At 36.2% G+C, this 21,421-nt stretch overlaps 1 protein-coding gene across 11 annotated transcripts in view; it reads left to right on the top strand.

Moving 5' to 3' along the window:
* Nucleotides 1-21,421, top strand: part of MCTP1 (multiple C2 and transmembrane domain containing 1) — a 557,626-nt gene that overhangs the window by 441,268 nt on the left and 94,937 nt on the right. The window lies entirely within an intron of this gene.

Raw genomic sequence — 21,421 nt, 5'->3', positions numbered from 1 at the left:
GCGGTAGTGCTTTCTTCTGGGCAGGGAAGATGACCTTGTATGCTCTATCCTCATTTTCCTGTACTAAGATTTGCTTCTGTTTTGCTTTATCTGATTTTTTTTCTTTCAGCCTGTTCCTGTAAGCTGTCCTTCCTTCCTTCCTTCCTTTTTTCCCCTACCTTCTCTGACCGAGTTTTCCTCAGCGTTTTTTGGTCATCCTTTGAGCCATTTCTTATTCACAGGGTAGGGAATTCAACATTTTCTTTTCAAAATGGGTCATATTGTTCATGGGAATTTAAAACTCATTGCGTAATAGTCTCACCTTAGGGTTGGAAGCGTTTTATGACCATTTTTCATCACCTGCCTCTAGGACCTTGGTTTTCCAATTATAATTAGCAATCATTGATGCTGATGTTAGCTTTAGCTATTCCTTAATAGCCTTTGTGGAACTTCTCTGAACTCAAAGGAGCAGCAACTGTTAGAAGAACCATCATGTAGATGGTGTCATCAACTAGCATTTTAAATATTTTGAGAGTGTTGGCAAGCTACATCCAAGAGCTATGATCATTCATTGCCTTGGCCTAGTTTCTCTCAGTTCTTTGGATTGGAATTTACCTCCACAGAAATTATCACTTTTTATTTTAAACAACTTTACTGAAGTATAATATATATGCCATGAAATTTACCCATTTTAAGTGTATAATTCACTGATTTTTAGTAAATTTACAGAGCTGTATGACCCCTCATGCCAACTACAGACACTCCCACCATCAGCCCCTAGCAACCACTAGTCTGTTTTCTATCTCTAGTGACTTGCCTTTCTGGACATTTCACATAAATGGAATCATACAAATGTAGTCCTTTACTTACTTCTTTCTGACTTCTTCCATTTAGCACAGTGATTCTGAATCCATGACAGATTGTGTCAGGAGTGCCTTCTTTTTATTGTTGAGGTATTCCACTGTATGGATATAGTACATTTTGATTATCCATTCACCAGTTGATTAACAATTGGGTTGTTTGTATTTGGGGGTATCATGAATAATGCTACTGTAAATGAGCATTCATATACAAGACTTTATGTGGCATATGTCTTCATTTCTCTTGGGTAGATAACTAGGAGTTGAATTGTTGGTTCATATGTTAAGTTTATGTGTGTTTACCTTTTTAAGAAACTACCAAACCATTTTCCAAAGTGATTGTACCATTGTACATTCTCACCAGCAATGTATGAGAGTTCCAGTTTCTCTATACCTTCACAATTTAGTACTTTCTGCCTTGATTATAACCAATCTAGCAGATGTGAAGCAGCATCTCATTGTGGTTTAATTTACATTTCTCTAGTGACTAATGATGTTGAGCCTCTCTTCATGGGCTTATTAGACATTCATGTGTTTTCACTGGTAAAATGTCTATTCAAATCCTTTGTCCACTTTTTAATCACTTTTTTTTAGATTTAATTTTAAATGTTCTTCATATACTCTGGATACAAGTCCTTTATCAGCTTAATGATTTGCCATTTTTTCTCCCAGTATGTGAGTTGTCTTCTCATTTTCTTAATGATGTCTTTTGAAGTACAAAAGTTTTTAACTTTAATGAAGTCTAATTTTTAAATACACATTTAGGTCATGTTTTTAGCATTGTATGTATGAGTTCTTTGCCTAGCCCACGGCCACAACTCTTTTCTCCTATGTTTTCTTCTAGACGTTTTATAGTTTTAGCTCTGTGATTAATTTTGTATCAACTTTTGTATGTGGTAATTTCATTACTTTTAAAGACAGATTAATTTATACCATCCTGCTCATTCCCACAAGTTTACCTGAAGATATCTTTGAGAAAGTTCTGAAGGCAAGTAGAAGGGGATAGTTCTTTTTTGTTTTGTTTTGTTTTGTTTTATCTGACCCGATCTCAAACTACACCACCTTTTGGTTAGTATTTAAATTTCCTTTTTGAAATATCTTGTTAATAGCTCATATTTTTCTTTGAGAGGACATTAAATTCCAGAGAGCTCCAGAACCTAACTGAAGTTTGCGAATAACTTAAAGACTGAGCAAAATAATCTTTTGTGTTACTGTCCTAACAATGAATATTCTAGTAAATTGTCAACAAGAAACTGATGACCATCACATGAGAGTTTAACATCAAAGTTATCCCATCTGAACCCATTGTTATGCCCCCTTAATGTCCTCTTTTGTTTAGACAAAATATAACATTTAGTTATTCAGGAAAACATGATAACACACTGATAGAAAAAGTTCAAAAAATCTTAATTTAAAAAATACAAGAAGTATGTGTTTGTTGAGAATCATACATCAGTGCTTTGTGGCTCAACAAAATGTGTCCACTTACGACAGGTCGTTTTTAGAAATGAAGTTTAAAATCTCATCAAATACAACAACAGCATCTCAGCATCTCCGTGTCAATGAAATGAAAGCTTTTCTGAAAACGAAATGGCCTTCTTTTAGAACTCTGGAATCCTAAACTACCAGACATTTCAGGAACTATTTTGGCTGAAAATGATAGGAGAGATTTTTCTTTTTCATAATTTCTATTACAGTGGAAATGGTTTTTGTATTTCTAACAGTTTGACAAGAGCTAATTACAATGCGCTCATCTGTTTTGTGGACTAATTTGAGCCATCGGGCATCAACACCATAGACATGCAGCAGCATTGCAAATGATACGCATGCTTCCCTTGCTCCAAGAATTTGTACTTGCTATAAAAGAAAACAGATTTGGACAGCCCTGAAAAAGTTGAGTTTGGTTTGAAGACAACATTTCAGAATTACATTAGAGCTGGCCTACAAGTGAACTAAAAATACCTGCTCATCTCAGTGGTCTTGGCCCAGGGCCTTTCCTTTTACTGTAAAAGTCAGGCTGTTTGAACAGTTGGAGTGCGGCTTGCTTGCTGTCTAAACTAGTGTTCTCTGATAACTTCTGTTACCATTGAAACACAAGCCCTGTTGCATTGAAGAGAATGTTTAGAGGTGTGGAAAATAGCCAAGAGAAATGTATACTTAGTGTTCAAACCTCTAGGCTTCCCGTGCGGTAACTAGACCACTTAGATCTGTTAAGAAAGACATTCATCAGTAAACATTACACAGCAAGGGTAAAAGATGGAATGGAGTAAAGGAGGCTGTTAAAATCAGCCTAAGATGATTATTTGAATTGCAAAGAGAAATGTTCAGACATAGCTAGAGCTGCTAAACATAACTCTTGAAGTTTTTCCAGAACAGAGGGATTGGGGAGAATGAGACCAGTGAAGGAGAAAATTAGAAAATTATAAGACAGAATGGGAGATGAAGTTTCAGAAACTGGTAAGATCACTGAAATATATGATATTATTAGGTCTTAAATCTATTTATGAGGGTGAAAATTTAAAAATGCACTTTCTGACTTTGGCTCTGTGATCTTAAGATTGAAATGAAGAAATTAAATCTGGATAAAGAATAACCTGCAGTAACAGCTAGGTTATGTCAGGAGGGATTAAAAAGAAAGATCAGAAATCAGTAGCCCAGGAAAGATAATCACGTAAGTTGGATAAGTCTGGGGGAGATAATTTGAGTGGAAATGAGTCAGAATATGGTACCAAACATCCCCAAACTTGGCAGAGTACAGCCCTCTGCATACCAGCTACTCGATGATTATTGATCTGTTTCTGTTCAGTGAGATAGAAGGAGGAGTATAGAGACCACAGGATTAATTCTTAGAGTAACTTGGATCGCAGACTTCACTAACATGTGTTTGGCTTGTTAGATAGCTGGGTATCCTATTTTCTGGCATGTAATATGGAACAGAGGGAATTTCCCCCCCATGAGCAACTGGAGTGCCAGCTGTTGCCCTAAATATTGTACCTGTTCATGATGGAGATAGCTTTAAAGCCAGATTTCAAGCTTAGGGAAAATTTTATATTTTGTACATCAGCAAACATTGGTATCAGATTTGTGTTTCTAGATACAGCATTTACACACACAAAGAGGGAAGTTGATCGAGATCCTACTTCATAAATAGTAATGATAGGGAATCCCTGGCAGTCCAGTGGTTAAGACTTCACTTTCCAATGCAGGGGGTGCGGGTTCGATCCCTGGTCAGGGAGCTAAGATCCCACATGCCTCGTGACCAAAAAAACAAAACATAAAGCATAAGCAATATTGTAACAAATTCAATAAAGACTTTAAAAATGGTCCACATCAAAAACAAATCTTAAAAAAAAAAAATGATAATAGATTAATTTCTTTAAAAATTTAAAAGATAACTATCTTTAATAAGCTTTAACAAACATTTACAGAACTTCCAAAGCCCTAGAAAATACATAAAAATGGCACACTTGTGTGACAATATCCCTAAATAAAATATCACAGTTAATCCAACAGTTTTATTAAATAATAGTTTAAAAACTTGAAAAACAGGAAGGGATATCGGAACATTCTATAATGACTTGAATATCATGGAGAAATATGCCTTTTTCATTGACACTGGAGAATAAACAAAAGCAAAACAAACAAATTGAGAACCAACATTAAAATGCCTTTTTTTTTTTTAACTTAGAAAATAATTCAAGTATGAAATGTTCTTTACCTAGACTAGTAAGATAGTCATGGGTCCCTCCAAAACCAGCTGGATTTTGGAGAAATGGGATTCTAGGAAAAGACAAGCTTCAGTGAGTTTAACAACCTTATTCACTCTTACATGTTTTTTGATGTAGTCCTTAAGTATTTTTTAAGAGCAATTGTTACTTCGGACCAGCAACCTCCTCATGGACCAAATAATACCAGTTCACCAATTCCTCATAATTGTTGGTATTTGGTCACTTAAAACAATAAATATGTGTTGATCTGTAACCTGCAAGAAGGACTTTGTGTGCAGCCTTTTTTGAATAAGCAGAACTTCTGTGAATGATGAAACTATTAAAATTAAAAACATAACTGTGCTTGGTTCCATGGTAGGCATTACAAACTACTAGGTAAAGTACTAATTTCTAATGAAAGGGGCCTCAGAGAATCAGCATTCTCTGGGCATCTATAAGCATTTGTCACTTTCATTCTACATCCAAACTTTTACTAACAAGAAACTCACAACATTGCAGGGATTGCTTATCAGTTATTCATGTGTGGTTGATGTGATGCTGTAGTTGGACACACTCTGGGCTTTACATTTTGGAGTTGTCAGTGTTCTCAAAGCAAAGCCAGAGCCTTTCATCTCTGACTTTGATAAAAATGACACCAAATAGTGGTACAACTTGTAAGCTGAAAATGAAAAAAAATCTAAATAAATAAATAATTTCCCAAGCCTTCTGGCTTGAAGGTTCTATTGATATAATGTCTCCATCAAGGAGAGTAGGGTGCATTATGCTATGATTAGTTGATAGCACCATCTTTGAGGTTGTTTTGGTCCATTTTGTTGTGGAGATTCTTCAGTAGGTATTTCTGTGAGTCATTTGTAAGACAGCGTCAAATGAGTCCTATCTAGTTGTCATGCTTGCTTCTTTAATAGATGAAGTCAAGCTATGCTTTTCAAAAAGGCCTGGATGTTCTAAGATGGTAGACTTTAAGGTTCAGGTAGCAATTTCAAAAACCCTGCGTACGGTTTCACAAAGTAAAGAATCAGAACTTCCTGGTGTGTATTTATAAGTGGTCTACGTAAATCTGAACAAACAATGATTTTTTTAACACCTTCAGTAAATATATGAACTAAGTTATAGTATATGCATTCAGTTCAAAGCTTTGCCAATAAATCAACCAATTTATCATTTTTTTTCTACTCCTAACCATATACCTCATTCTGTCACCAGAACAACAGAGATAGATGTTTCTCTTAACATATTTTGCATTTTGCCTAATCAATATAAGTGATCATTTGGTAGAGAGTGCACTTTGACTTTTTTGCTCTAAACACATAAAACACACACACACACAGCACAAGTCTCTTCAGTCTGGTATTTGGTTGTAACTACTCAAAAAGAAAGCAATAGAGGGAATCATCTCAGTTCTCATTCTGATTGAAAGAGGGAGAAAAGCCACTGTATATATGCATGCATATAAGCATGATAAAGTTCTCTGGGTCATTTCAGCAAGACCATAGGAAACAGCTAAACAAGGTGGAGCAATCCAGCAGGTCTAAGGTTGTGACCAATTCCTTACCACTGTTTATTTTAGAGAATTGTCCAAACAAAGCAAAGCCTCTCTTCAAGAGAGTAACGTGTCATACTTTAAAACCACCTTAAAAAGGCTATTGTTAGGCTGGGAATTAATCAGGTTCACATTGCCTATCTTCTCTCTCCTGTTCACGTAGGTGGTACCAAAAGCTCTAGTGGAATCAACCAGAAATAAAGACCTTAGAACAGGTGGTGACACCATCTGGCTATTTAAATCAAGGCAAAACCACCCCCTTCCCAGAAGATGAAGTTCTGAAGTCCCTGATGATGCATGGAGCCTAACTTAATCCAAGGGAGAGTAAGTGGGCAGAATGGGTTCACCTCCAGCTCTTCTTTAGACATATATTTAAGAAATATTGAGTGTTAATGGGGAGAAAGAATCTAGTGCAAATACATATGAGTGAGTGCAATTTTTTTTCTCTGCTACTCTCATGCCATCATCTAGGAAATATATCTAGCCTTCTGTGCACATTTGTATATGTATGTACCTACTGTTTCTTCTTTTCTAAGTTAGTTGTGGAATATCCTAGTGTCTATGTGAGAATTGACAATGTTTCTCAAAGAGGAGTACTGTTAGCATGTGGGACAGGGAGATTTTTCACTGGGTGGAACTGTTCCGCATATTTCAGGGTGTTTCACACCCATGCTCCACCCAATAAATGCTGGTATCACCCCTTTCCCACTTGAGTCATTGTGATAACTAAAAACATCCCCACATGTTTCCAGATGCACCCTCGGGGAGGGAAGTGGCAGCACAGCACCCAGATGTTTGAAAGTTGACCCTTTTCCCTTACTCCCCTTCTTTCTTTCCTTGTGCCAAAGAGGATCTAAGGAGGCAGTTGATGGGACTGATTTGCAAACAGTGCTTTCATTTGCTTCTTACTGTTCTCTCCAATCATGTTTTTAATTCAGGAATTTTTTAACCTGGATGATGGCTTTTTCAAAAAAAGAAAAGACATATATTTTAGGTTCCACTAGCTTTCTTCTTTAGGGCCAGTCTTTTTTTTTTAATTTATTTATTTATGGCTGTGTTGGGTCTTCGTTTCTGTGCGAGGGCTTTCTCCAGTTGCGGCGAGCGGGGGCCACTCTTCATCGCGGTGCGCGGGCCTCTCATTATCGCGGCCTCTCTTGTTGCGGAGCACAGGCTCCAGACGCGCAGGCTCAGTAATTGTGGCTCACGGGCCTAGTTGCTCCGCGGCCTGTGGGATCTTCCCAGACCAGGGCTCGAACCCGCGTCCCCTGCATTGGCAGGCAGATTCTCAACCACTGCGCCACAAGGGAAGCCCTAGGGCCAGTCTTAATGGTAGAGGTAAAATAGTTTCCTTTTAGGGATTAATTACCATAACCAGTTTTTATATGTTGCTAGGCCCCTTAAAAGTTGTTTTTTTTTAAAGCATTGCTTAATTCCTCAAAAGGCAAACACTATGTATTTATTATCTTTCTAATTTGAGGCCTCTCTCACATCAGTGAATATTCTCACATCAAATGCTGTTAGCATAAGCATGTACTTACTTTTGTTATGTTTCCTCATTTTATTTCATCTGATATAGACATTTTTGAATGATGAAACAAACAGGTAAACAGAGGGTGAAGGTTGGGTGAAAAATGGGTTAATACTGTGAAGGCTGTGAATGTGTTAAGTTTAAGAAAAAAAAATGAATTGAAATTAGGGAGGAAAGGGATTTTCTAAAAGAGCCGTGAAATAATTAATTGTTTTGTAGGAGATGGCCTTTCCATGTAGGCAGAGAATTTTTTCTTCACTTCTTTCTGAAGAGACAGTCAAGTAGAGAATCTCATCTCTTAATTAGAAAGAAAAATACTCATCAAACACATCTCATCACTGGAGAGCTAATGATTCACAGCTGTTAGTCTGAAAGGGCAGGCTTTTTTCCTGAACAGTAGGAAGTGTTAATCATTTTGGATGAGATTTCTTTTTTAAAATATACTGTAGTTTGCAAAAGAATAGGATATTTCAATATTCCAACTTAAATGATTTTTCTGACGTGCGCTCCCCCAGGGATACTGTCATGTGTCACACTGAATGATCATTGAATGCAGGCATCTTCCACTGCACTTCAATGAGAGCATCAATTGATGGGATGATCTGGATGGCCCAGTCCCTGCCTGGGACTCTTAAAACCCCAGGCTCAAAGAAAGAAAATTCAGGTACATCTTGCACCTCCTTAGAAATGGTATGGCTATAAAATCTTAATATTTTGAATCATTCACTCTACTTTATATAATTTGCCGTGTTTAAATGGAAGTGAAGAGCCCAAGCCCACCTTTATTAGCTTCTGAGTAGAAAAGGTCTTTTTGTTTGTTTAATCTTCATGTGAAAAAGTAAGGCTTCTTTTGCTTGTAAAATGTAATTGGCTCAATTATTTTCCAGTCTTTGCCTTTACAGCCACCTTGCTAACCTCTTCTAAACATTTTGGACAGAAGAAAACCCCATTTCATAGAAACCTTGTGAATAGCTAACTTTGATTATTCAGAGCCATGCAAGAGAGTGAGGAAAAGGAAGAATGAAATTGTCTCTACAAACCTCATTTTGACCATTAGTGTTTTACCTCTTTGACATGCCAGACCTTTACCAGAGCACCTAAAAAGTGGTATTCCATTTAGTGGTTATCCCAGAGCAAGAGGAAGGAGAAGAAGTAGAGATAGAAAAAAATCTACAAATTGAATAATCAGTCCCTAAATAATTGAGACCTTCAGAGCATCAACATTCACTATAAAATCCTTTACCTTAGAGACAGTGGAGCATTGTGGGAAAAGCACACTGGATTGGGAGTTAGCTGACTTTGCCACTCAGTAGAGGATGTCCTTAGACAAGTTTAACCTCCTGAGCCTCAGTTTCCTCATTCATAAAATGAAGATAGTCTCAGCCTTCCCAGCCTTCCTTGCAGGACTTTCCCCCTAAAGTTCATTTTATGCAATGTGATATAAGATACTTATTAGGAAAAATTATGTCATTTACCTTTCAGTAAATTATAGATTTTCAAAATAACCATTCTGAATACTTATGATTAAAATGTAGGTTGCTCTTCTTTTGACAAAATTCAACACCCATTTATGATAAAAACCCTCCAGAAAGTAGGCATAGAGGGAACTTACCTCAACATAATAAAGGCCATATATGACAAACCCACAGCCAACATCATTCTCAATGGTAAAAAACTGAAACCATTTCCACTAAGATCAGGACCAACACAAGGTTGCCCACTCTCACCACTGTTATTCAACATGGTTTTGGAAGTTTTAGCCACAACAATCAGAGAAGGAAAAGAAATAAAAGGAATCCAAATCGGAAAAGAAGAAGTAAAGCTGTCACTGTTTGCAGATGACATGATACTATACATAGAGAATCCTAAAGATGCTACCAGAAAACTACTAGAGCTAATCAATGAATTTGGTAAAGTAGCAGGATACAAAATTAATGCCCAGAAATCTCTTTCATTCCTATACACTAATGATGAAAAATCTGAAAGAGTAAGGAAACACTCCAATTTACCATGGCAAACAAAAAGAATAAAATACCTAGGAATAAACCTACCTAGGGAGACAAAAGACCTGTATGCAGAAAACTATAAGACACTGATGAAAGAAATTAAAGATGATACAAACAGATGGAGAGATATACCATGTTCCTGGATTGGAAGAATCAACATTATGAAAATGACTATACTACCCAAAGCAATCTACAGATTCAATGCAATCCCTATCAAATTACCAATCGCACTTTTCACAGAACTAGAACAAAAAATTTCACAATTTATATGGAAACACAAAAGACCCCAAATAGCCAAAGCAATCTTGAGAAAGAAAAACGGAGCTGGAGGAATCAGGCTCCTGGACTTCAGACTATACTACAAAGCTACAGTAATCAGGACAGTATGGTACTGGCACAAAAATAGAAATATAAATCAATGAAACAGGGTAGAAAGCCCAGAGATAAACCCACGCACATATGGTCACCTTATCTTTGATAAGGGAGGCAAGAACACACAATGGAGAAAAGACAGCCTCTTCAATAAGTGGTGCTGGAAAAACTGGACAGCTACATGTAAAAGAATGAAATTAGAACACTCCCGAACACCATACACAAAAATAAACTCAAAATGGATTAAAGACCTAAGTGTAAGGCCAGACACTATCAAACTCTTAGAGGAAAACATAGGCAGAACACTCTATGACATATATCACAGCAAGATCCTTTTGACCCACCTCCTAGAGAAATGGAAATAAAAACAAAAATAAACAAATGGGACCTAATGAAACTTCAAAGCTTTTGCGCAGCAAAGGAAACCATAAACAAGACGAAAAGACAGCCCTCGAATGGGAGAAAATATTTGCAAATGAAGCAACTGACAAAGGATTAATCTCCAAAATGTACAGGCAGCTCATGCAGCTCAATATCAAAAAAACAAACAACTCAATCCAAAAATGGGCAGAAGACCTAAATAGACATTTCTCCAAAGAAGATATACAGATTGCCAACAAACACATGGAAGGATGTGCAACATCACTAATCATTAGAGAAATGCAAATCAAAACTACAATAAGGTATCACCTCACACCAGTCAGAATGGCCATCATCAAAATATCTACAAACGATAAGTGCTGGAGAGGGTGTGGAGAAAAGGCAACCCTCTTGCACTGTTGGTGGGAATGTAAATTGATACAGCCACTATGGAGAACTGTATGGAGGTTCCTTAAAAAACTAAAAATAGAACTACCATATGACCCAGCAATCCCACTACTGGGCATACACCCTGAGAAAACCATAATTCAAAAAGAGTCATGTACCACAATGTTCATTGCAGCTCTATTTACAATAGCCAGGACATGGAAGCAACCTAAGTGTCCATGGACAGATGAATGGATAAAGAAGATGTGACACATATATACAATGGAATATTACTCAGCCATAAAAAGAAATGAAACTGAGTTATTTGTAGTGAGGTGGATGGACCTAGAGTCTGTCATACAGAGTGAAGTAAGTCAGAAAGAGAAAAACAAATACCGTATGCTAACACATATATATGGAATCTAAAAAAAAAAAAAAAAAAGGTTCTGAAGAACCTAGGGGCAGGACAGGAATAAAGACGCAGACATAGAGGATGGACTTGAGGACACGGGGAGGGGGAAGGGAAAGCTGGGACGAAGTGAGAGAGTGGTATGGACATATATACACTACCAAATGTAAAGTAGATAGCTAGTGGGAAGCAGCCGCATAGCACAGGGATATCAGCTCGGTGCTTTGTGACCACCTAGAGGGGTGGGATAGGGAGGGTAGGAGGGAGATGCAAGAGGGAAGGGAAATGGGGATATATGTATACGCATAGCTGATTCACTTTGTGATACAGCAGAAACTAACACACCATTGTAAAGCAATTATACTCCAATAAAGATGTTAAAAAAAAAATGCAGGTTGGTTTTAAAGCCTGGCACAAATAGATACTGAAGGATTGTGTTTTGTGATGTTAGTGATAAAATCATATGCAAGATAACACTGATTTAGATAGAAGGTATTTGGATTTAAAAGTGAAAAAAATGTATGGACAGGAATTGACATTCTTAAAGCTGGTAGTTCAGAACAAGATACTTTTATATCTAGGGGTATGAGAATGTTAAAAACTGTTAACATTTAAAAACCTAATTTTTTCAACTCCAGACTTCACAAAATCTACAATGTATGCTAATGTCATTTACTAGCAATAATGAGTTTCTCTAAAGATCTGGATTTTTCTTGCTCTGATTATTAGTAAAACATTTCACTGCAACCCCTCATAAGTTTAATATTGGGTTGGCCAAAAAGTGCCTTCAGTTTTTAAGTAAAAATAAAAGACACATTTTTCATTTTCACCAAGAACTTTATTGAACAACGTATTCACCCTTTTGTTCCACTGCCTTCTGCCATTTTTCAGGCAACTTCGTAATTCCATCTTCCCAAAACTTTTTATCTTTTTGAGCAAAGAACTGTTCCAGGTGCCTTTTACAGTCTTCCAGGGAATTGCAATTTTTCCATTAAGAGAATTTTGTAAAGACTGAAATAAATGGAAATCCAAAGATGCAATGTCTGGTGAATACAGCAGTGAATCAGAACTTCCCAGCCAAGCTGTAACAGTTTTTGCCTGGTCATCAAAGAAACATACGGTCTTGCATTATCCTGATGGAAGATTATGTGTTTTCTGTTGACTGATTCTGGATGCTTTTCGTCAAGTGCTGCTTTCAGTTGGTCTAATTGGATGCAGTACTTGTTGGAATTAATGGTTTGGTTTTCCTTAAGGAGCTCATAATAGAGGACTCCCTTCCAATCCCACCATGTACACAACATCACCTTCTTTGGATGAAGACCTGCCTTTGGTGTGATTGGTGGTGGTTCATTTCACTTCCCCCACAATCTCTTCCATTCCACATTATTGTACAGTATCCACTTTTCATTACCCGTCACAATTTGTTTTAAAAACAGAACGTTTTCATTGCATTTCAGTAGTGAACCGCATGCAGAAATATGGTCAGGAAGGTTTTTTTCTCTTAACTTATGTGGAACCCAAACATCAAAGCGATGAACATAACCAAGCTGGTGCAAATGATTTTCAATGCTCTGGATATTTTGATTATGTCAGCTATCTCCCGTGTGGTATAACGTTGATTGTTCTCAATTAATTTCTCTATTTGATTGCTATCAACTTCAACTGGTCTACCCGACCATGGAGCACTGTCCAGCGAGAAATCTCTAGCACAAAACTTTGCAGACCACTTTTGACATGCTTGATCAGTCACAGCACCTTCTCCATACACTGCACAAATCTTTTTTTGTGTTTCAGTTGCCTTTTTACCTTTCTTGAAAAAATAAAGCATAATATGCCAAAAATGTTGCTTTTTTTCTTCCATCTTCAATAATAAAATGGCTACACAAAAATTCACCAGTTTTGATAAGCTTTTTTTTAAGTGCACGCTGGTATGACAGCTGTCACATACAATCTAACAAAATTGTTTTGAATGAAGTTAAAGACAACTAAGTGCTACTAGAGCCATCTTACGGAAAAAAACCGAACGAACCTTTTGGCCAACCCAGTACTTATGACTTCCTTCCAGCAAACCCCTTCCTCCCAGACCACACAGAAATCCCTCTAAGGAACACCATCCATCTTTTATAACTGCTCGAAGAACAATTATCATATTGACTTATCTTGGAGTATTATTTTATAAAGTCTCTGTTATTTTTCAGAAACAATTTTAAATATGAAAAGCATAAAATTGACATTACTTACATTGGTATAGTACTTTCTGATAAAGCATTTTCACGTATATTACATAATTTGTTTCCCACAGCCTACTTGTGAAATAGACAGGTATTACCATTTCCATTTTATAGATAATAGACTAAAATAAAAGAGAATAACTGACCTTCCCAAGGTCCTATGATGATCAGATAGCAGAAATGGAACTAAAAGCACTTCTTCAGGCTCCTGGTCCAGACCATATTTTACTCTACCATACTGTCTCCTTGGAGAGAAAATATGTATCAGTTAGCATTTGCTGTATAACAAACCACTGCATTAGTAGCACAAAGCAACTACCATTTATTTAGTGATGATTCTGTAGGTGAACAAGTTGGATCAGGCTCAGCTGGGTATTTCTTTTGTTCTCAGCTGGGCTCACTTATGCATCTTTGGTCAGCTTCTGGCCAGTTAGGCAACTTTGCTTCTGGATACTGTCTGGCTTCCAGCTGAGGCAATGGAGACAACTGTATCACATGTTTCTTATCATTCAGCAGACTAGCCTGTGCTTGTTGACATGGGCTCAGGGTTTGAAGAGTGCAGAGGAAAAAAACCCAATGAGCAAATGCTTTTTAAGCCTCTTTGTTCAGTATTTTTACAACTCTTCCCTCAGCCAAAACAAGTCCTATGTCTAATCTCAGTGTCACCATGGGAGAGTATTTCAAAAGGCCTGGATACATGGAGATATGAACAAATTGGGGTCATTACTGCATGTAATCACTATAAGCTAAATATAAAAATACTGAAAATGGCACTCGCTTTATCAGCTCTTCCTATTGTAGTTGATGTAGCTTTTTAAACGTAGCTCTAATGCTTGAATCCACCCTATGGATTCTAGAGTGGAATAGGGAAAGTGATGAGCTACAAGAAGGGCCAAAAAAATTACATATAGTATGAGCCAATATATTCCTGCTTGTAATAATACCTAATGCTTATTGAGCATCTTACAGGTGCCAAACACTAGGCTAATTCCATCTCAAATCTGTAAATAGTATAGTTTTAACTTTCAGATTATAAAATTAAGAGTAATCTAGTAATACATCACATAGATAGTGACTAGTAAGCTTGGATAAAAACATGGGCCTGATTCAAACTCCCATGCTCTTTCTAGTGCATTACACTGAAGCAGCTTTTTTAGGGATCCCATGGTTGTGGCTAACAGTCCAAGGCAGATTGACAAAGAGCTTCTACCATCCAGGATAATGTGTAAAACTCACAATATCCTTTTTCTAATGAAGAAGGTTGTGTGTACTTCTAATGTCCCATGAAGATGTTCTGATACAGAGTTTTAGTAGTAAATCACAACCATCTAGTAATTTGCAAAAAGGAAACCACCAAATTCTTGGAATAATTTTAGTTTCTAATGAGCAAGGCTAACTAATGTAGAGCTAGATGTTTTGTTTGGAATGGGGTCATGGATTTTATGAAAGTAAAATATAGATAGTCCAAGTTTCCGTATTAAAAGTGTTGGGGGGAGTGGGGGAAAAGGCAAGGAGAATGTGACAGAGAGAGAGAGAGAGAGAGGAAAAATAAGGAAAGGATGTCATAGTGATGAAGTCAAAGGAAATTAAACACTGTACAAATGTGCAGGAGTCCTTATTACCTAGTTTAACCTGGAGAAATTCTAGAATCATCAGATGCTTTCTCCATGTCCCATGCAGGCAAAAAGGTTTCTGGATATATGGGTCGCAAAAAATCCTAGGCATTTTTGGGTTTATATTTTTTTTTAATTGCTTTTTTGGTCCCATTTTAGCCCATTATGTCTCTTTTTTTCAAACCCCAAACTTATGAAAAGTGTGGTCAGGACCAAGGACAGATCCTGCATTGTCTTAGCCTTCCTGGAGTTTTTCTGAGCTTCCTTCTTTCTCCTTCTGCCCTGGTGAAACACTGAAGACCCATCCAGGTGTGTTTTGGTATTTTGTAGGGAAAAGGAAAGGATCCCATCTTCATGCAAGTGGGCTCCAGGGAGAAAAGAAGCTTCAGTGTGGAGAGAATAAGCTAAAAGGCCCCTTTCTTCCTCTGAGAGCTCTTTGTTAGAGGATCATCGCTATTGACAAGTATTAGAATCATCACTAGTACTATAGAGAATAATTGCTTTTTTCTTAGTGATTCTTAGCAATATGAGTCCAGAGACCATGTCTTATCCTAATTTTGAGCACCCAGTATTGCATAGCACATAGGTGTTTAATAAATACCTTTTATTGTTAATCTGTGTCCATGCTCTTTTTCTTTTTTTAAATTGAGGTAAAATTGACATATAACACTATATTAGTATCAGGTGTTCAACATAATGACTCAATATTTGTATACATTGTGAAGTGATCACCTGCAATAAATCTAATTACCACCCCTCACCATACATAGTTACAAGTATTTTTTTTCTTATGATGAGGACTTTTAAGATTTATTCCTTTAGCAACTTTCAAATATGCAGTACAGTATTATTGACTATAGTCAATATGCTGTACACAATATTCCTATGACTTGTTATTTTATAATTGGAAGTTTGTACCTTTTGACCCCCTTAGCCCATTTCACCCACCTCCCTCACCTCTGGCAACCACTAATCTGTTTTTTTAATTATTTGTTTGTTTCATTTGTTTGTTTCATTTTTAGATGCCACATATATGTGAGATCATATGGTGTCTTTCTCTGACTTATTTCACTTAGCATAATTCACTTAACATAATGCCCTCTATGTCCATCTTGGTTATTGCAAATGGCAAGATTCCATTCTTTTTATGGCTGAATAGTATTCCACTGTATATATATCATAACTTCTTTACCCATTCATCCATTGAGGGACACTTAGGTTGTTCCCATATCTTGGCTATTGTAAATAATGCTGCAATGAACATGAGGGTGCATATATCTTTTTGAATTAGTATTTTCATTTTCTTCAGATAAATACACAGAAGTGAATTGCTAGATCATATGGTAGATCTGTTTTTAATTTCTTGAGGAACCTCCATACCGTTTTCCATAGTGGCGGTACCAATCTGCATTCCCACTAAGAGTGCACGAGGGATCCCTTTTTTCCACATTCTCACCAACACTTGCTATTTCTTGACTTTTTGATAATAGCCATTCTAACAGGTGTGAGGTGATATCTCAGTGTGGTTTGATTTGCATTTCCCTGGTGATTAAATGATTAGCATCTTTTCATGTGCCTGTTGGCCATCTTCTTTGGAAAAAATGTGCCTTCAGATCCTCTGCCCATTTTAAAATCAGTTTGCTTGGTTTTCGGCTATTGAATTGTATGAGTTTTTATATATTTTGGATATTAACCCCTTATCAGATGTATAATTTGCAAATATTTTCTCCCATTCAGTAGATTGGCTTTTCATTTTGTCAATGATTTCCTTTGCTGCGAATAAGCTTTTTAGTTTGTTGTAGTCCTACTTGTTTATTTTGGCTTTTATTGCCTTTATTTTGGGAGTCAGATCCAAAAAATCATAGCCAAGATCGATGTCAAGGAGCTTATTGCCTATGTTTTCTTCTAGGAGTTTTGTGGTTATAGATCTTATATTCAAGTCTTTAATCCATTTTGAGTTAATTTTTGTGTATGGTGTAAGACAGCCTAGTTTTATTCTTTTGCATGTGGCTGTCCAGTTTTCCCAACACCGTTTATTGAAGAAACTTCCCTTTTCCGCAAGAAGAGAAAATTACAGGCCAGTATCCCTGATGAACACAGATGAAAGAATTCTCAACAAAATATTAGCAAACTGAATTCAACAATACATTAAGAGGATCGTATACTATCATTAAGTGGGATTTATTCCAGGGATGCAAGGATGCTTCAATATCCACAAATCAATCAACAGGATATACAACATTAATAAAATGAAGGATAAAAATCATATGATCATCTCAATAAATGCAGAAAAAGCATTTGACAAAATTCAACATCCATTTATGATTAAAAAAACTCTCAACAAAGTGAGTATAGATGCAACATACCTCAGCATAACCAGGGCCATATATGATAAGTACATAGCTAACATCATACTCAATAGTGAAAAGCTGAAAGCTTTTCCTCTAAGGTCAGGAACAAGACAAGGATGTCCACTTTGCGACTTTTATTTTACATAGTGTTGCAAGTCCTAGTCAGAGTAATTAAGCAAGAAAAAGAAAAGTCATCCAAATTGGAAAGGAAAAAGTAAAACTGTCACTATTTGTGGATGACATGATTTTGCATATAGAAAACCCTAAAAACTCCACCAAAAAACTATTAGAACTAATAAATGAATTCAGTAAAGTTGCAGGATACAAAGTCAATATACAAAAATCTATTGCATTTCTATACACTAACAATGTACTATCAGAAAAAGAAATTAAGAAAACAATCCCATTTACAGTTGCATCAAAAAGAATAAAATACTTAGTAATAAATTTAACCAAGAAAGTGAAATACCTATACACTAAAAACTACACGACAGTGATGAAAGAAATTGAAGACAAAAGTAAATGGAAACGTATTCCTTGCTCACAGATTGAAAGAATTAGTATTATTAAAATGTCCATATTACCCACAGCCATGTACAGATTCAATGTAATCCCTATCAAAATTCCAACAATATTTTTCACAGCAATAAGCAATCCTAAAATTTGTATGAAACCACAAAAGACACCAATAGCCAAAGCAATCTTGAGAAAGAAGAGCAAAGCTGGAGGCATCATGCTCCCTGATTTCAAACTAAACTACAAAGCTATAGTAACCAAAACAGTATGGTATTGGCATAAAAACAGACACCTAGATCAATGGAACAGATTAGAGAGCCCATAAATAGGCTCCTGCACATATGGTCAATTAATTTACAACAAAGTAGGCAAGAATATATCATGCTGTTTCTTTTTTTGACCTTTTGAAATCTTCAATTAAATTTTGAGAAAAAAATGCTTTTGTATTTATAGTTTATTCAAAGCCCTCTTGTTTGTTTGTTTTTTAAAGATATTTTCAAGAGCAAGGGCTCTTTACTTAGTTATCCAAATATTAGATTCTTAAAGAGCACATAATGGGGAAGGAGACTATTTTTCCACTACGAGAATTCATAAAGCTAATGCAATTTCTTTCTTTGTCTCTCTCTTCTATATCTTTTCCCATCCTGTGTCCTGGTGTTCATGTTGTTAGGGCATATTAAGACCGTATGTATTCATAAGAAGTGTTCTGTCACTTCTGAGTGCTATATTTTAAGAAAGCTATTGATATATTGATTTGGATGTGGTGAGAGGATGTCCACAATGGAGAAGTGTCCAGAAACCATGCCTTGTAAGTGGTACTTTAAGCAACTAGTGATGTTGAACCTCGAGAAGAAAAAGACATGCTAGGTGGTTTGGTAACTTGCAGAATTATCATATGAAAAGTTTATTTGGTGCAATACCTGGCCTACAACTAACACTAATACATAAAGGAACAAGAAATTCACTCTGGGTAACACCAGGACTCTAACACCAATGAGTGGCCATTACAAGGAGGAATATATTTGCTCAATAGGTTAAAAATCATTACAATTGGTGATATTTAGCAATGGAATAATCTGAGTCCCATCCATGAGACCAGAATACACTGAGTCAAGTGAATGTACTTGGAAAAGGCAACTATATAGGAAGGTCTAAGAGGAAAGACGGTTCATGACTGCATAGCCAGAATGGAAAGACAATTTTTCTAGAAGTACTAAGGTACTTCTTCGACCTTATGTGCCTCAGGGAGAAATTCATTAGTGCTATCACAGGTTGTAATTCTGAATACATTTTCCAGATGTCACTTGGTTTTAAATAGTGGCTCTATAGGACTTTTACTAATGCAAATAATTAAGTAGACTTATGTTAAATGACTTGGGAACCCAGTATCCATTTATTCATTAATTCAGCAAATATATATTTATTGAGCACCTACTATGCCCCAAGCCCCATTCTATGCTCTGGGGATAGAACAGTGAGCAAAAAGAAAAAAAATCCCTTCCTTTAAAGAGCTTATATTTTAGTGATTGTCTAAATTTTACAAATAAATATGTAAAGAATTAATATGGATTCTAGCAAAAAATTATTTTCTCTTTTATATATGTTGATGTCTATCAACTTTGCCTTAAATCACTTCCTGAATAAAAAATTATATTTTTAAAATATACTTTAATAGAATAATCATAGCCATCAGTTATAATTTGTATCATCTTTAAATATATTGTATATATTTCAAAAATTAAATAGAAATATTTTCCTTTTCTAGAAATCTTTATACTTTTCTGGTGAAAGAGAATATATGGCTCATGTTCCACGCATTAACATATTTGAGATTTTTCTTATTCAGGAACTTGAATCTATGGTTACCATGTAATTGTGTACAAAATTCATTTCTTGGGTTACGAAACCATTATTTATGCTTTTTGGTGTCCATGTGGGTTATGAATATCAAAGGATTCAGTAAAATATACAGTCTTCAAAATTTAATATCACATTAAAAAAATCCCTGATGGTACAGTAACATCATGAAGTCATTTTAAATATTAGAGAAAGGATGTTAGAGGGGACCAGATCTACAGACCTATGTTGAGAAATGAAAACACTGAGGGAGAGTGATTTTCTAAGGCCCAGAGCCAGTCTTCTGGCCCGTGGGCCAGGGGTCCCTCTACCACTCCATACAGGTTCATTTTCTCTGCAATTTGAATAGGCTGTGGGCTTGGCTGAGGTTTGTTAAGAAGGCTGCGAACAGCCCATGCTGCTGTGCCTGATGTGAGTGTTCTTAGGGCACTGCTCCTAACCTTTCTGATCCGTCAAAGGCGGGATGTTTGCATGACCCCAACCAGCTGGCTCAAATTCCCAATTATACTTTGGTTCAGCTAAAGCTTAGCAGGCAGATGACTTTCTAGTTTTCAGTATTAGAATATGTACTACCTGAGGACCTTAGTTAATAAATAGTTGACTTTCTCAATTTTGTAAGGTATTGATATCATTTACACAATACTTTTTTTGAGCACTTACTGCATACCAAGCAGTGTGTTAAATCCTTAACACATTTCAACTATTTAATTGTCACAGCCTCTCAGGTGGATACTCTTATCATCCCCATTTTACAGAAGAAGAAACTAAAGGGAGGATATATACCATGCCAGAGGTTATAGGACTAGTTAGCACCAAGGGTGGAATCTGGCTCTTAACTACCATCTGACTTAAATTACCTTAATTTGGCAGCAGGGGCCACAGACCCAGAGAATTTAGATGATCTGTGCAGGGTTATAAGAGTCTGGTGGGGAATGGGGGTGAGTCACACTTTATAACCATTGCTGGTTATTTTATGATGCAGATGCTCTTAAAATGGTTCCTTCTGCCAGCCTAGGTGAGTTCTTAAACTTACATTCCTCATACAATTTTAAAACTCATTTACATACCTAGAGAAGTAGGTAGTTTTAAAAGATAATAAAGGTAGACATTTAAAATTTTCCTTTGACAAAGTTTCTCCATTTTTTTAATAGCTGTTTGATTTCTATGGCAAGGCTGAATTTTTTATACTTGTTGGTAGCAGTGCTATTATTCATAATGTGAAATCTTGGGAGCTCTCTGGTGTAGACTTGGTATTTTCATCTGCCTATTATGCTTGTTACATTGTATTATCCAAGTGAGAGTTAAAAAAAGTTTCTGATATTAAATGGTGATTCATCCTTTATCATCAAGGCAGATAGACCAGTTATTTCTGACAATGTAGTGAAGCTCATTTTGCTGCCTTTCTTTTTTAAAACTTTATTTTGTCCGACCTAACAATAATTTCACTGGAGGAGAAAAATTAAAATTGCCTCATTGACAATGTAGTGATATCAGTTTTTCCTTCATAGAAATTAAACCAAGTAAAAATCTTAGTGACTTTCCAGGGGTCGGTTGTGCATTTAGAAAAATGCCTAACAAGTTCTCAAGTTTTTGTTTTCAAGACAAATCTTTCTGTTCTGAAGCATTTAATTGTGTGCTTTTTTGAAGTGCAGTATGGATAAGAGAGGCCATTTAATGAAATTCA

The sequence above is a fragment of the Balaenoptera ricei genome, chromosome 3 (assembly GCF_028023285.1).
Source record: "Balaenoptera ricei isolate mBalRic1 chromosome 3, mBalRic1.hap2, whole genome shotgun sequence".
NCBI lineage: Eukaryota > Metazoa > Chordata > Mammalia > Artiodactyla > Balaenopteridae > Balaenoptera > Balaenoptera ricei.
Note: the sequence above shows the minus strand (reverse complement) of the source record. Positions and strands in the feature narration are given on the sequence as shown.